The sequence below is a fragment of the Dipteris shenzhenensis genome, chromosome 25, assembly GCF_047967505.1.
Source record: "Dipteris shenzhenensis isolate YYH24624 ecotype China chromosome 25, Dip_SZ_1.0, whole genome shotgun sequence".
Taxonomy (NCBI): Eukaryota; Viridiplantae; Streptophyta; class Polypodiopsida; order Gleicheniales; family Dipteridaceae; genus Dipteris; species Dipteris shenzhenensis.
Window position 1 is genome coordinate 43,045,484 of NC_141620.1, and position 15,306 is coordinate 43,060,789.

Sequence of the window (15,306 nt, forward strand, 5' to 3'; positions counted from 1 at the left end):
AGCGTCGGGTCGGAGGTGCGGGCGCGCGGGGCGTGGTCGGGGCCGCGGCGACGTCGGGTCGGAGGCATGGGCGCGCAGGACGTGGCCGGGGGTGCGGCAGCGTTCGGGCCACCACGCGTCGTGACCGAGTCGAGAGCCCGAGGCGCCACCGTGGGACGGGGGCGCGATGCCGTCGGGTTGGAGGCTGGGCTACGCGGGTCGTCGGCAAAAAGGGTGCAGCACCAGGACTTCCCGGGAGGTCACCCATCCCAGTACTGTTCTGGCCCAAGCGCGCTTAACTGCGGAGTTCTGATGGGATCCGGTGTATTAGTGCTGGTGTGATCGCACCACGACAAATAACCGTGAGAAATCAGTATTGTCTTATTTTGTAAAGGGGGGGGGGGGGCAATGGGGGATACGCGACATGCGCGCAGGGGGGGCGCATGCGCACAAGTGGGATGGGCGGGTGGGGGGGGCGCATGGGTGCAAGGGGGGATGGTGGGGAGGATACGCACAAGGGGGGATGAGGGAAGGGGGAGGAGGGGGGGGCATGGGTGCAAGGGGGGATGGGGGGGAGGATGCGCACAAGGGGGGATGAGGGAAGGGGGGGGGGGGCATGCGTGCACGGGGGGATTGGGGGGGGGGGGGGGGAGGGGGGGCATGGGGGGTGGGGGTGGTGGGGGTACGCGACATGCGCGCAAGGGGGGGGTGCGTACGCGCACAAGGTGGGATGGGGGGGGGGCGGGGCGCATGTGTGCAAGGGGGGATGAGAGGGGGTGGGGGGGGGGCGACAATGGGGGATGGGGTGCGGGGGGGCATGCGCACAAGGGGGGGTGTTGGGGGGAGGGGGGGTGCGCAGGCACACAGGGGGGGGCAAGGGGGGGGGCCGAGCGGCGGAGCTGGCCATCCGTGATGCCCCTCCGGGGCGGTGCGGTCGGCTGAAATGGATCGGTGGCACCGAGCGGCGAGGCGTCGCAAGGGTGGTCCGCCCCTCGCGGGGCGGCAGTTTGCAGACGAATCGCCCGGAGGTGCACGTGCCGAGATCGGGCTCGCGGGGGGTGCCGACGAGCTCCCCCCGTATCGAAACATGGACCTCAGATCAGGCAAGGCTACCCGCTGAGTTTAAGCATATCACTAAGCGGAGGAAAAGAAACTAACGAGGATTTCCCTAGTAGCGGCGAGCGAACCGGAAAGAGCCCAGCTTGAGAATCGTGCGGCCTCGCCGCGCGAATTGTAGTCTGGAGAGGCGTCCTCTGCAACGGACCGGGCCCAAGTCCCCTGGAAAGGGGCGTCGGAGAGGGTGAGAGCCCCGTCGAGCTCGGACCCTGTTGCTTCGCGAGGCGCCGTCGGCGAGTCGGGCTGTTTGGGAATGCAGCCCTAAGCGGGTGGTAAATTCCATCCAAGGCTAAATACGGGCAAGAGACCGATAGCGAACAAGTACCGCGAGGGAAAGATGAAAAGGACTTTGAAAAGAGAGTTAAAAAGTGCTTGAAATTGCTGGGAGGGAAGCGAATGGAGGCTGCGGGTGTGCCCCGATCGGATGCGGAACGGCGAGAGCTGGTCCACCGCTCGGCGCGGGGCGCTGGTCAGCGCGGGCCGGTGCGACGGGACAAGAGCGGGCTTTCGATGGCCCGCCTATGCCGTCGTGTCGACCGAGGCACGAAGCGCGCGCCACTCGTGGCGGGCTTTACGCACCTACGCGCTCGAGGCACTGGCGTTCTGGGCTTTCCATCCGACCCGTCTTGAAACACGAACCAAGGAGTCTAACATGTACGCGAGCCGGTGGGTGGCAAACCCATGGAGGCGCAAGGAACCTGAGAGGTGGGATCCCCCCCGCGGGGTGCACCATCGACCGACCGTGATCTTCTGTGAAAGGTTTGAGTGGGAGCGTACCTGCTGGGACCCGAAAGATGGTGAACTATGCCTGAGCAGGGCGAAGCCAGAGGAAACTCTGGTGGAGGCTCGTAGCGATACTGACGTGCAAATCGTTCGTCAGACTTGGGTATAGGGGCGAAAGACTAATCGAACCATCTAGTAGCTGGTTCCCTCCGAAGTTTCCCTCAGGATAGCTGGAGCTCGTTGCGCAGTTTTATCGGGTAAAGCGAATGATTAGAGGCATCGGGGGTGTAACACCCTCGACCTATTCTCAAACTTTAAATAGGTAAGCAGCCGGGGTTGGACTCTGGTCCTATTGTGTTGGTCTTCGGGACCGGAGTAATGATTAATAGGGACAGTTGGGGGCATTCGCCTGTGCGTCCCCGAGAGCATGTGTCGAGAGCCTCCCTCGAGGTGGCCGAAGGAGCCGCCTCGTGGACTCTGAATGGCAATTCCAGACGATCGGGGAGATGAATCCTTTGCAGACGACTTAAATATGTGGCCAGGTATTGTAAGTGGCAGAGTAGCCTTGCTGCTACGATCCACTGAGATTCAGCCAATGAACGGAATTATGGATGGAAATTTTCTATTACTCAGGGGAAGTGAAAGAACACTCAATTTCTCTCAATCTCTCAATCTCTCACACTCTCATACAAATCACAATGCCTCAATGGAAGGCAAGGGAGCTCTAATAGTACCATGAATAAATATGGAGAGGAACTGGTACGGACAAGGGGAATCCGACTGTTTAATTAAAATCGGCTGGATTTTGCGGCTTGATTTTGAGTTGGTTAGAGAAATAATTTGAAGAAACTCTGTATGAGAGAGTTTTAGATCTTGTTGAGTAGAAAAACTTTGTCCTAGTGAAAAATTTGTGGTTCACTCGTTTGCATGCTTGTATGGAGTCTAGAAGTTGCTAACAAAGTGGTTTTGAGCTAAAAGTGCATCTAGATTTCCATGTCAAGAGTTGCAGGCATTAGACGGACGTCGAGATGGAAGAGTTAACCATGAAAGGTCAAATGCAAAGGGCAAAGGATAGGGTCCGATCTTCGAGATGAGCTATTGAGCTTGTCCATTGGATCTACGAGGCCGACGTGGTGATGCTCCGAACAAGGCCGTTTTCATGCCGAGATTCCGTACGCATTTGCTATCAAAAGAGAGACGTCGAGATTCCATACGCGTTTGCTGTCAAAAGAGAGACGTCGAGATTCCATACGAGATTTTGTACATGTTTTCTATCAAAAGAGAGACGTCGAGATTTCGTATGCATTTGCTATCAAAAGCGCACGTTAAAAGAAGGTGAAAAGCACACGCATGCTTTTCGAGAAAAGCTGTTTTTGGCTTAATTTGGGGGCTTTTGGCCGTCTTTTTTTGGAGTCGTGAAAGGCTATAAAAAGAAGAGGAGATTGTGAGAAGGAGAACACACAATCCAATGCATGCATATCGAGGCTGAGCGAAAGAGAAGAGAAGGCATACATCTCGAGGTTGCTCGAGCAAAGAGAAGGCATGCATATCGAGGCACTGCGAAAGTGACAATTAGCGCATGCGAATCGAGGCAACGCAAAGAAGAAGATAAGATCAAGATATTTTGAGAGTGAGAGTGAGAGTGAGAGTGTGATTGAGATTTGATCATTTGATCATCTGATTTGAACATCTTCATGCGAGTGAGAGTGAGAGTGAGAGTGAGAGTGAGAGTGACATAGCTTGGGGGTGGACGGGCCACAAATTTGTGAGTAAGACCTTCACCTGTGACCTCAGGTGCATACTTATGTAATCACAGGAACTTCTCTTTATACTCATCCACAGAGAGATTATGTTTTCCCTCTTGTACTTGCTTAAAAGTATAGAACTCCATCTTCTTTTCCATATAATAATGTGGAGAACAATACCTCTTTTCAGCTGCAGTTCTGAATTCAGCCCATGTGATGGGTTGATCTTGACGCTATCAGATTTGCACATGCGACTTTCACCATAGTTTTGCAACTTCACGTAACTGTAGTGCTGCGATCTTAGCCTTTCCCGCTTCATCAAACTCTCATAGAGCAAAGAAATCTTCAAGTTCTTCGAGCCACGCTTCCAAATCTTCCCCGATCTTCTTCTCACCATCAAATTCAGAGAGTTTCGCTTTCTTAAAAACTTGCAAAAGAGCAGATTCAGCAACATCTTCCTCACCTCTTTGTCTCCTTCAGCTCGGTACCCCGGCACCAAGCTCGACATAGACCTCTTCATCTTCTAAATTTCTGCCAGCAGCACCACACTAGCTCCATCATCCGCTATGCCTTTTCCTTTGGACAATCTATTTAATTCCATGGTTAGCCTTCGAATCAATGAATCTTATTCTCTAGTTTCTTCATAATTGCCTCGTTGTCTGCCATCCAACTGATACCACTTGTCACGCACCGATCTTTCACAATCATGATCAAAATTGTAGCAAGATAATTATCACGAATGAACAAGAAGAGAGATTTCAGTATGAATCAAACTGATGAGTCTTTACAACTTTGAAAAGATGGAAGAATATAACCTAAGAAAGATAGCAAAATCAAAGTTCATTCCAACAGGTCATCGTTTTCAAGGGTCACAAGATGCCTCAATGAAAACCTGATTATTCGAATATGCCTAGATTTCAAGAGAGGAGTAGCCAACCTGGGTACAACCAAGTGGGAAGGCCAAACTTTAATAACCGAAATCAGAATCACAATCAAAATCAAAATCAAAGAAATAAAGGAGTTTCAAATCAGAAAACCCAAGAAAACGCACCTTGGAAAAGTGATCCAGAGTTTATTGAACGGGCAAGAAGATTGGGATTATGTTTCCAATGTGGTGAGCAAGGTCACCGAACATTTGAGTGCCCGAATAAAGCAAAATTTAATTTTATGAAAGGACCAATGATGGGAGCAAAGACAAATCAGACGAATCCAACCATCGACGAAGCGGGGGACAAAGGTAAGTGCTTGGAACCTATGAGATGTATGGTATCTTCCACAACTCATATGCATGCGTCTGTGATTAAAGTGATGGGGAAAATTGGGAATCAAAACATAAGTTTTCTTATTGACTCTGGTAGCACTCATTGTTTTATATCCCCGAAATTCCTCAAGACTCTAAATGTAGAAATTAGGGATCAAGTCAGAAGACCAGTCCAACTTGCTAATGGAAAATTACGTTATACTCAAGGGCTTCTAGAAAATCTTTCCTTCGGTTTAGCACAGAGGAAGAGTAAGGGAGATTTTTATGTTGTTGAGATGGGGAAGTGTGACAGTGGGGGTTAAAGGTCACTGTGCCTTTACCCCGGTTATGTACAATACTCAAACAATATATAAATGAATGAAAAAGAAGATTAGGGTGGTTCTGCACCCACCAAAACTTGTGGCTCTCTGTCTCTCTCTCTCTCTCTCTCTCTCTCTCCTTCTTCCGTTCTTGCTTCCATTGAGAGCACTCTCAACTGGTATCAGAGCCCGGGTGATCTAGCTGAGCGTGCATGAATGCTTGAAGCTCAGTAGCTCTGTGCGAGGAAGGAGAAGCTCTGTGGGAAGCTTTGTGGGTGACTTTACTTACATCCTAGTGTGTAGAGACCTTGGAGGAACCTTTGGAAAAGTCACTTTGGTTTTGCAAAGTGGTTTTGAGAGCCTATTAATTGTTTTTAAAGAAAAAGTCCGTTTGTTGAGCTTTTCCCTATTCCGTTCGATGACAGAGATTCCGTATTGACTTATAGAGGCAACTATTGCTTGATTTTGGTGTCCACTTCACTTCAAGAGCTTGGAAACACCTTCATTCTTGAATCTGGGATCATTTCATTGGATTTCTGACTCAGTGTGTCAGTTTTTGCGTTTTTTTGCCCGGGTGTTGGAACTCAAGTTTGGAGCAACCATTTGCAGATCTGTCAGTTCTGGTGGACTCAAGAGGTCCTAAAACTTTTATATTGCTCATCATTCACACTCCAGTGGAGTTTACAAATAGCTCTGTTTCCAAAAACGTTTTTCAGTCCGTGTGTTGGACTCAGTGATTAAGACCACAGTTTCCAAAACCATCTGTCCCATTGTGTTTCGGACGCCCAAAACCCCTACCTGTCAGTTCTTGCACGATTCGGTGGAGGATTTTCAGAGTTATAAATCTCTGTGTATTCGATTTTGTCTCTCTGTTATGCATTTTTTATTCTAAGGTTTTGAAACCTTAGATTTATGCCACATGGCAGTGGATAAGTATTGACTCCCATTTCTCACTCATCGGTTGGGATTTTGGAGTTCTGGCAGAAGAGAGATATTTGCAGATTTTCATGCTGAGTCCGATTATGCAATGGCACCCATGTTTTGAGGCATCTCAGGTTCTATTTTCAGTAGCGGTCATTACCATGGGACTATGATTTCTTGAGCATACCTTATGCAGATCACTCTGGTTGTAGTTTGAGCAATGTGCACTCATTCGTGGTATGCATTGGGTTACAGTGGATGATTTATAGGCCATTTGGATACATTACGGTCCTTATTGGATGCGCTGATAGGCCCAAATGGCCTTGTGGGATGCTATTTTTTATGGACGCTTTGCACATGGACGCTATTTTATGCTGAGGGACAGCTTTGACACATTGCAGGTGATGCATTGATAGTGCTATGCTCTCTTGGATGAGATATTATTAATGCATATGCCAGTGGACGGTGTTTATGCTTGAGTTATTTGGCACTTATTGGCATTTTATTTTGGGCCAGATTTGCTCATATGGATGCATAGTATATGTACATGAGTCAGATGCATCTTTTGATGCTTTGAGCTTTGAGTTTTTTGGTGATATTTCACTCTATTGTGGCATACACATTTGGGTGCACCTGGTATTTGGTGTGATTCTCTCTTGCAGGCACTAGCATTTGGGATTTTGTTTCATTTGCATTATGGCATGCTCTTCCATGTCTGAAAAGGAGTTTTTCAGCATTAAAAAGTTTGATGGGACAAACTTTTCTTTGTGGAAAGAACAAATAAGGGATGTGCTTATTCAAAAGAAGCAGATTAAACCCTTGGCAGGGATTGAAGCTAAGCCTAAAATATGTTTGAGGATGATTGGAATGAGTTGGATGCATTAGCAAAGTCTACTATTAGATTTCACCTTGCAGAGTCAGTTTATTTCACAGTAGTAAATGAGCAGACTACGGAAGATTTGTGGAAGAAACTGTGTGCCACTTATGAGAAGGAAACTGCCTCTAATAAAGTTTACCTCATGAAGAGGTTGTTTGAGCTACAGATGAAGGAAGGGGTCTCCATTGCTTCTCACTTGAATGAATTCAATATTATTTTCAGCCAGCTTCAGGCTCAAAAGATAAATTTTGATGCGGAGACTAAGGCAATATTTCTCTTATGTTCATTGCCATCCTCATGGGATACCTTCCGTACAGCTGTCACAGTAACTCTGCACCTAGTGGAGTATTGAAATTTGATGATGTTGTGGGTAGCTTGTTGGCCGAGGAGATTAGATGGAAGTCTATGGATGGCAACAGCTTTAAATGTGCAAAGGGGCAGATCACAATTCAGGGGGAAGTCCCAAGAAAGAGGGAAGTCTCGTAGCAAATCCAAGGCACAGAACATTGAGTGTTACCATTGTGGCAAGAAGGGCCATATGAAAAAGGATTGCTACAAGCTAAAAAGAGAGCAAAAGGATAAGAAAAAGAATGCAAATTGGGGTGCAAATCAAAAGGAAGATAGTCCAAGGGAGGACAAAGGAAAAGTGAAGATCGAGGAGATCAATGCAGTCACACATGATAGTGACAATGACGTTCTCTTCATGTCTAGTTTATCTGTAGAGTTGCTTACCACTTCAGATGATACATATTCCAAGGATTGGATTTTGGATTTTGGTGCTTCATTCCATGTTACTCCAAATAGGGAATGGTTCTCCACTTATGACAGTGGAAAGATAGGTTGTGTGCATCTTGGAAATGACTATGCATGTGACATAGTGGGAGGAGGTGACATAAAGTTTTCTTTTGCAAATGGGTCTGCATTTGTTTTAAAACATGAGAGACATGTGCCTAAGCTGACCAAGAGTCTTATTTTAGTGGGTCAGTGAGATGATGCTGGTTTTCACACCACTTTTGGCTTTCAGAGTTCGAAAATTCAGAAGGGCTCTATGCTTTTGGCCAGGGGTGCCAAGTGTGGGACTTTGTATCCCTTACATGTATCAAGGGTATTTGATCATGTTGTTGCAATAACCGAGCAGCCAAGCACTTCTTTGTGGCATTGCAGGTTGGGGCACATGAGCCAGAATGGAATGAAACTCTTATGCCATTTGGGTTATGTACCGCATTTGAGTTTCTCTGATTTTGAATTTTGTGAGCATTGTCTCTATGGGAAGCAGACTAAATCAGCCCATAAAAGAAGGGGAAAGAAAGAGTTTGAAAAGCTTGATTTGGTGCATTCAGACGTATGTGGTCCCATGCCTACACGGTCATTAGGCGGGGCTGAATACTATGTGACATTCATTGATGATGCAACTAGGAAAGTGTGGGCTTATGCTATAGCTCGGAAGAGTGATGTGTTCCAGGTATTTCAGAAATGGCTGGCCTTGGTTGAGAATCAGTCAAGTAGAACACTTAAATGCCTACGGACTGACAATGGTGGAGAGTATGTCTCTCATAAATTTCAGCATTTCTGTGATACACATGGGATTAAGAGGGAGCTCACATCCCCTCATACTCCAGAGCAAAATCCAGTTGTAGAAAAGATGAACCGTACCATTCAAGAAAGGTTGCAATGCAAGTCTTTCTGGTGGTTTTTGGGCTGAGGCAATGAAGACTGCAGTGCATGTGATCAATAGATCACCTAGTAATAGTTTGGATGGTGGTATTCTTGAAGAGGCATGGAGTGGCAAGAAGCCCTCTTACTCTCATTTGCGTATATTTGGGTGTAAGGCATATGCACATGTGCCAAAAGAGCTTCGAAAGAAGCTAGATCCTAAGTCTAGGAAATGCATCTTTCTAGGTTATAGTGAAAGTGGAGAGATGGGCTATCATCTCTGGGATCCCAAAGAAGATCATACGCAACCATGATGTGGTCTTCAATGAGAAGAAGATGCATAAGGCACCCATGAGGGATGTGGAAATGAGAAGAATCACTTTCCAGGATGTGAATCCACCTGCATATGTTGATAGACAGCAAGCTGTCCATGCACTAAATGTGCAAGAAATGGTACCACCAAGTACTCCCATAGGTATACAATCAAGGGTAGATGATGGATCATCTATTGGTGGAAATGATGAGCCAAATGTGGCTGATACGCAAGTGGGACAGCAAGCTAAAATTCCCTTGAGAAGATCATCTAGAGTGTCTAGACCACCTGATAGGTGTGTTCCAGGGGTAGACTATGTGATGCTTACTGATTGCGGAGAGCCTTCTTGCTACAGAGAGGCTATGATGCACGAGGATCAATGCAAGTGGGAGTATGCTATGCAATCAGAGATGAGTTCACTTATGAATAATAAGACTTGGGACTTGGTTTCTTTGCCACATGGAAAGAAAGCATTGCCATGTAAATGGGTCTACAAAATGAAGGTCACAGGTGATGATGTGCCTAGGTACAAGGCCCGTTTGGTTGCTAAAGGGTTCAAGCAAGAGAAGGGTGTGGACTTTGATGAGATATTCTCTCCGGTTGTGAAGATGACCACACTTAGATGCATGCTTGGACTAGTGGCAGTAGAGGATATGGAGCTTATGCAGATGGATGTCAAGATAGCTTTCTTGCATGGGGATTTGCATGAGGAAATTTACATGGTGCAGCCGGAAGGCTTTGAAGAAAAGGGCAAAGAGCATTTAGTTTGCAAGCTAAAGAAGAGTCTCTATGGTCTTAAGCAAGCGCCTAGAGAACGGTATCAGAAGTCTGATGCTTTCATTCGGTCCCAAGGTTTTAGAAGGAGTGAAATTGATTACTGCCTCTACACTAAAGGGGTTAATAGCCTAATAATCTTGGCACTATATGTGGATGATATGCTATTGGCTAGCAAGAATACTTATGAGCTAGATGCATTAAAGGCCAAGTTGCATGAGGCCTTTGATATGAAGGATTTGGGACTTGCAGGTTATATTCTTGGTATGTGCATCACGCTTGATCGAAGTAGGAAACTCCTTTGGCTTTCACAAAAAGAGTATGTAACAAAAGTATTGTAGCATTTCAATATGGAGGGGGGGAAGGCAGTGAGTACTCCATTGCCTCCATATGTGAAATTGAGTCATACAGATAGTCCCAAATCAAATGAGGAAAGGGCCATGATGGCCAAGGTTCCTTATGCATCAGCAGTTGGGAGTCTTATGTATGCTATGATAGCTACTAGACCAGACATTGCATTTGCAGTGGGAGTTGTTAGCCGGTATATGGCTAATCCAGGAAAGAGGCATTGGGAGGTAGTTAAGTGCATCATGAGGTACATGAAGGGTACCAAGGAGATGTGCATCTACTTTGGTAAAGGAGACATGCGTGTACTTGGGTACACAGATTCAGACTATGCAAGGCATGTGGATAGTAGGAGATCCACTTCTGGTTATGTGTTCACCTTTGCAGGTGGTGCAGTGTCGTGGATGTCTCGTGCACAGAAGTGCACTACTTTGTCTACCACAGAGGCTGAGTATGTTGTAGCCACAGAGGGTTGCAAGGAGGCTATATGGCTTGATCGGCTAGTGGGAGATTTGGGGATTCATACAGGTGTACCGACATTGCATAGTGATTCCATGAGTGCTATTCAGCTAGCACGGAATCCGGTCTTTCATGCAAAGACCAAACACATTGAGGTCAGGTACCATTTCATCAGGGAGGTACTTGAGGACAAGTGTATAGAGCTTGTCAAGGTTCATACAGATGATAACCCTGCAGATATGCTGACAAAGAGTCTACCTAGTCAGCGGTTTGAGTATTGTCGTGTATTGATGGGCATTGGATAGTATGCTCACTTGTTGTTCTCCCTTAAAGGCACATCGTCCTTTAAGTGGGAGGTTGTGGGGGTTAAAGGTCACTGTGCCTTTACCCCGGTTATGTACAATACTCAAACACATATATAAATGAATGAAAAAGAAGATTATGGTGGTTCTGCACCCACCAAAACTTGTGGCTCTCTGTCTCTCTCTCTCTCTCTCTCCAGTGGCCTAGACCAAAAAATGTAAGGGAGGTAGGAGGCTTTATTGGCTTAACACAATATGAGAGAAAACATATCAAAGATTTCTCAAAAATAGCCTCTCCACTTACTGATTTGACAAAACTTGACAAGCAATTTATATGGATGGAGAAGTGTCAACAAGATTTTGATACTATAAAAGACAAAGTGGCTAAAAATTGTATTCTCAAGATACCTGAGATGGGTAAACCTTTTGTAGTGACATGTGATGCTAGTGGTACCCAACTAATTGGATGTGTACTTTCTCAAGATGGTCATGTAGTGGAATATGAGTCTTGAAAATTAAGGAAGCATGAAGAGAACTATCCCATGCATGATCTCAAATTGGCTACCGTTGTTCATGCATTGAAACATTGGAGACACTTTCTACTTGGTGTAAAGTTCGAACTTCGAATGGATCATGAAAGTTTGAAGTACCTCTTCACTCAACCATTATTGAATAATAGGCAAAGAGGATGGATGAATCTTCTTTCCGAGTATGACTTTGAGATTAAGTACATTGAGGGAAAGGAGAATACGGTGGTTGATGCTTTAAGTAGAAGACCTTTCATGAATGCCATCACCCTTATTCTTTCTGATCTTGCAGAAAACATTAGAAATGAACTTGAACATGATGTTTTTTATGCACCTATTCTTCAAAAGATTGCTCAAACACCTTGTGAAAAGATTGAAGGAAAGTTTCATTTGGTGAATGATAATTTATATTGCCATGATAGACTTTGTGTACCATGTGATTCACCTTTGAGATGGAAAATCTTGTATGATTGTCACAATGCTCCATTTTCGGGACATGTTGGATATAACAAAACATACAGCAAGGTTCGAAAATCATTTTATTGGCCTGCACTAAAGCGTGATGTTCATCATTATGTCCAAGAATGCTTACAATGTCAACAAGTGAAGGTGGAACAACATAAGATGCCTGGTAAGATGCAACCTTTGGATATACCTTTCAGGAAGTGGGAATCAATATCCATGGATTTTATTACTAAACTACCTATAGCTCGAGGGGGATATGATACCATTTTTGTCGTCGTTGATCGTCTTACCAAAATGGCACATTTCTTTCCTATGAAAAAGACTGATGGTGCTCTTGAGGTAACTAAGTTGTTTGTGAAAGAAATTTTCCGATTGCATGGGATGCCTAAAAGTATTGTATCAGATAGGGATTCCAAATTTACTTCTAATTTTTGGAAGGCAACATTCAAAGCAATTAGGACGGAGCTTAAGATGAGTACAGCTTTTCACCCACAAACAGATGGAGAAACTGAAAGGGTTAATCACGAACTTGAGGATATACTTCGAATGTATGTTAATGAGAAGCAAACAAATTGGACTGAATTCCTATCCTTAGCCGAGTTTGCTTATAATAGTTCATGGCATAGCTCCATTCGAATGACTCCATTTGAAGCCATGTATGGTCAGAATTGCCACACTCCTGTGAATTTTGCGGATCCTCAAAATAGTGTCTAAGTGTCTAGACAAATGCTTGAGAGGATGGATGAGGAAGTGAAACTAATTCGGAAGAGCATTCAAAGAGAACAAGACAGGCAAAAGCATTACTATGATAAGAAGCGGTCTTTCCATGAATTTCAGATTGGGGAGATGGTATTTTTGAAAGTAATACCTAAACGCAGTAATCTAATCCTTGGGAAGGATAAAAGACTCTCACCTCGTTTCGCAGGACCTTTGAAAATCTTAAAGAGGGTGGGAGCACTTGCATATCAACTTGAACTGCCTGAGAACATAAAAGTGCATCCTGTTTTCCATGTCTGTCTATTGAAATCTTATGTTGCCAAACCAACTCATATTTTGCAAGACAAGTCTAGAATCATGGAGGATGGGACTTTCAAAGTCTAACCTTAATATATATTGGATAGGAACACGAAGCGGCTTAGGAATAGAACAATAGAAGAAGTTTTGGTTAAGTGGGATGCTTATCCTGTAGAAGATGCTTCATCGGTAGACTTAGATGCCTTACTTACTGAGTTTCCTTCATTTAAACTTTGAGGACAGAGTTCCTAAAGAGTGAACGGATGTGACGCTTCAATTTTGTATATGAAATATTTTGGAATATATATCACAAATAGTGTTCAAAAAGGATGGTTTTGATGTTTTGAAGGTTTTGGGAAAGTTTGGTATTGGTCGAAAAATTTTGGTTTTTGTCCATTATGGTGTTGGCTAGATTTTGTGGCTTGATTTTGAGTTGGTTAGAGAAATAATTTGAAGAAACTCTGTGTGAGAGAGTTTTAGATCTTGTTGAGTAGAAAAACTTTGTCTTAGTGAAAATTTCTGGTTCACTCATTTGCATGCCTGTATGGAGGTCAAAAGTTGCTAACAAAGTGGTTTTGAGCTAAAAGTGCATCTACATTTCCGTGTCAAGAGTTGTAGGCATTAGACAGAGGTCGAGATGGAAGAGTTAACCATGAAAGGTCAAATGCAAAGGGAAAGAAGAGGGTTCGATCTTCGAGATGAGCTATTGAGCTTCCGTACGTGTTTGCTATCAAAAGCGCACGCTAAAAGAAGGTGAAAAGCACATGCATGCTTTTCGAGAAAAGCTATTTTTGGCTGAATTTGGGGGCTTTTGGCTGTCTTTTTTTGGAGTCATGAAAGGCTATAAAAGAAGAGGAGATCGTGAGAAGGAGAACACACAATCCAATGCATGCATATCGAGGTTGAGCAAAAGATAAGAGAAGGCACGCATCTCGAGGTTGCTCGAGCGAAGAGAAGGCACTCATATCGAGGCATTGCGAAAGTGACAATTAGCGCACGCGAATCAAGGCAGCGCAAAGAAGAAGATAATATCAAGATATTTTGAGAGTGAGAGTGAGAGTGTGATTGAGATTTAATCATTTGATCATCTGATTTGAACATCTTCATGTGAGTGAGAGTGAGAGTGAGATAGCTCGGGGGTGGACAGGTGGTATCGAGCTCCTTCACGGAGTGATTCTTCTCCAAAATTATTGTAAAGACTCATCAGTTTGATTCATACTGGAATCTCTCTTCTTGTTCATTCATGATTATTATCTTGCTACAATTTTGATCATGATTGTGAAAGATCGGTGCATGACAATAGATAGACCTTTCTTAATCTTATTTGCTTTCAGCAAGCTTCTGGATTGATTCTTCCAATTCATGTCGCTCCAAGTCCAGTGCATGTGCTTTGTCACAGAGTTCTTTGTTTTGCAATTGGAGATCCTGCATACTATTATGCATTGCCACAATAGTAATATTTCCCAAATGTGCAAGTTCTTCTGCTTGGGCTCTTTGCACCTCACTTGCTTGCATAGCCAATGTCTACGAATGGTTCAATCGATTGCAATAACTGAGCAATCCAACATGTCCCTTGCCAATAAACCGAACAACATCATGCACTGCATGATCGAATGGTGCCATGAGTAAGTACTTAAAGAGAGGTATCAATGATGTAGGCTAAAATGTAGGGGAGAGCTGGAAAAGATGGAGCAGAGAGAGGGAGAGAGTAGCAAGGAAGAGGGAGGAGGAGAAGCAGATGAGGGCAAGAGGAAGAGGAGGAGAAGAGTAGGGTGACATGTGTAGAAGGGAGGGAAGGAGCTGTTGTAGAAGGGAGGAGGAGGGAGAGATGCTACAGGAGGGAGGAGGAGGGGAGAGATTCTACAGGAGGGAGGAGCAGAGGAGAGGGATCCTGGGCGGCTAGAGAAGGAGGGGAGAGGAAGGAGGGAGGAGGAGCCAGAAGGAGGAGGAGGGGAGAGGGAGGAGGGAGGAGGAGGAGCAAGACAAAGGAGGGGAGAGGAGGAGGGAGGGGGAGGGAGGGAGAGGGAGAGGGAGAGGGAGGAGGAGGAGGGAGGGAGGGAGGGAGAGAGAGGGAGGGAGGGAGAGAGAGAGAGAGAGGGAGGGAGGGAGATTCGAAATTTCAAAAAGTGGCCCCCTCCCCTCATTGATGGGGGGAGAGGTGGGCTCAAATGTGGGCTTAGCCCACCTAGGTTGGGTTAGTTAGGCCTCTTTGGGCCCCTCCAAGCCCCTTACATTAGCCCACTAAGCATTCCCTAATCCATTCCTTCTGAGGCCCTTTTGAGACCCCGATTCTCCCTAATGCGAGGTTGTTGTCGAATTAACAACATAGTAGTGAATGAACTTCCAATCTCTTGTAAGAGAGTCATATTTTCATGACTCATCTTATTGAGAGAGTGGTCTACATCATATTCTTCTTCACTTGCTATGTCTTCTACATCCTCCTTCTGCTATAAAAATATAAAAAAGTTATGAGATTTACACATCCCAAATAAAGGCTTAAACAAGCATAGAAATATAAAGATAAGATTTCATA

General features: G+C 45.1%; 2 pseudogenes; one reads left to right on the forward strand and one right to left on the reverse strand.

Annotated features, from left to right (window-relative positions):
• Positions 1 to 210: 210 nt before the first annotated feature.
• LOC147885911 (5S ribosomal RNA) lies at positions 211 to 329 on the reverse strand (annotated as a pseudogene).
• Positions 330 to 1,068: 739 nt separating this feature from the next.
• Positions 1,069 to 2,431, forward strand: LOC147885912 (25S ribosomal RNA; annotated as a pseudogene).
• Positions 2,432 to 15,306: the final 12,875 nt, after the last annotated feature.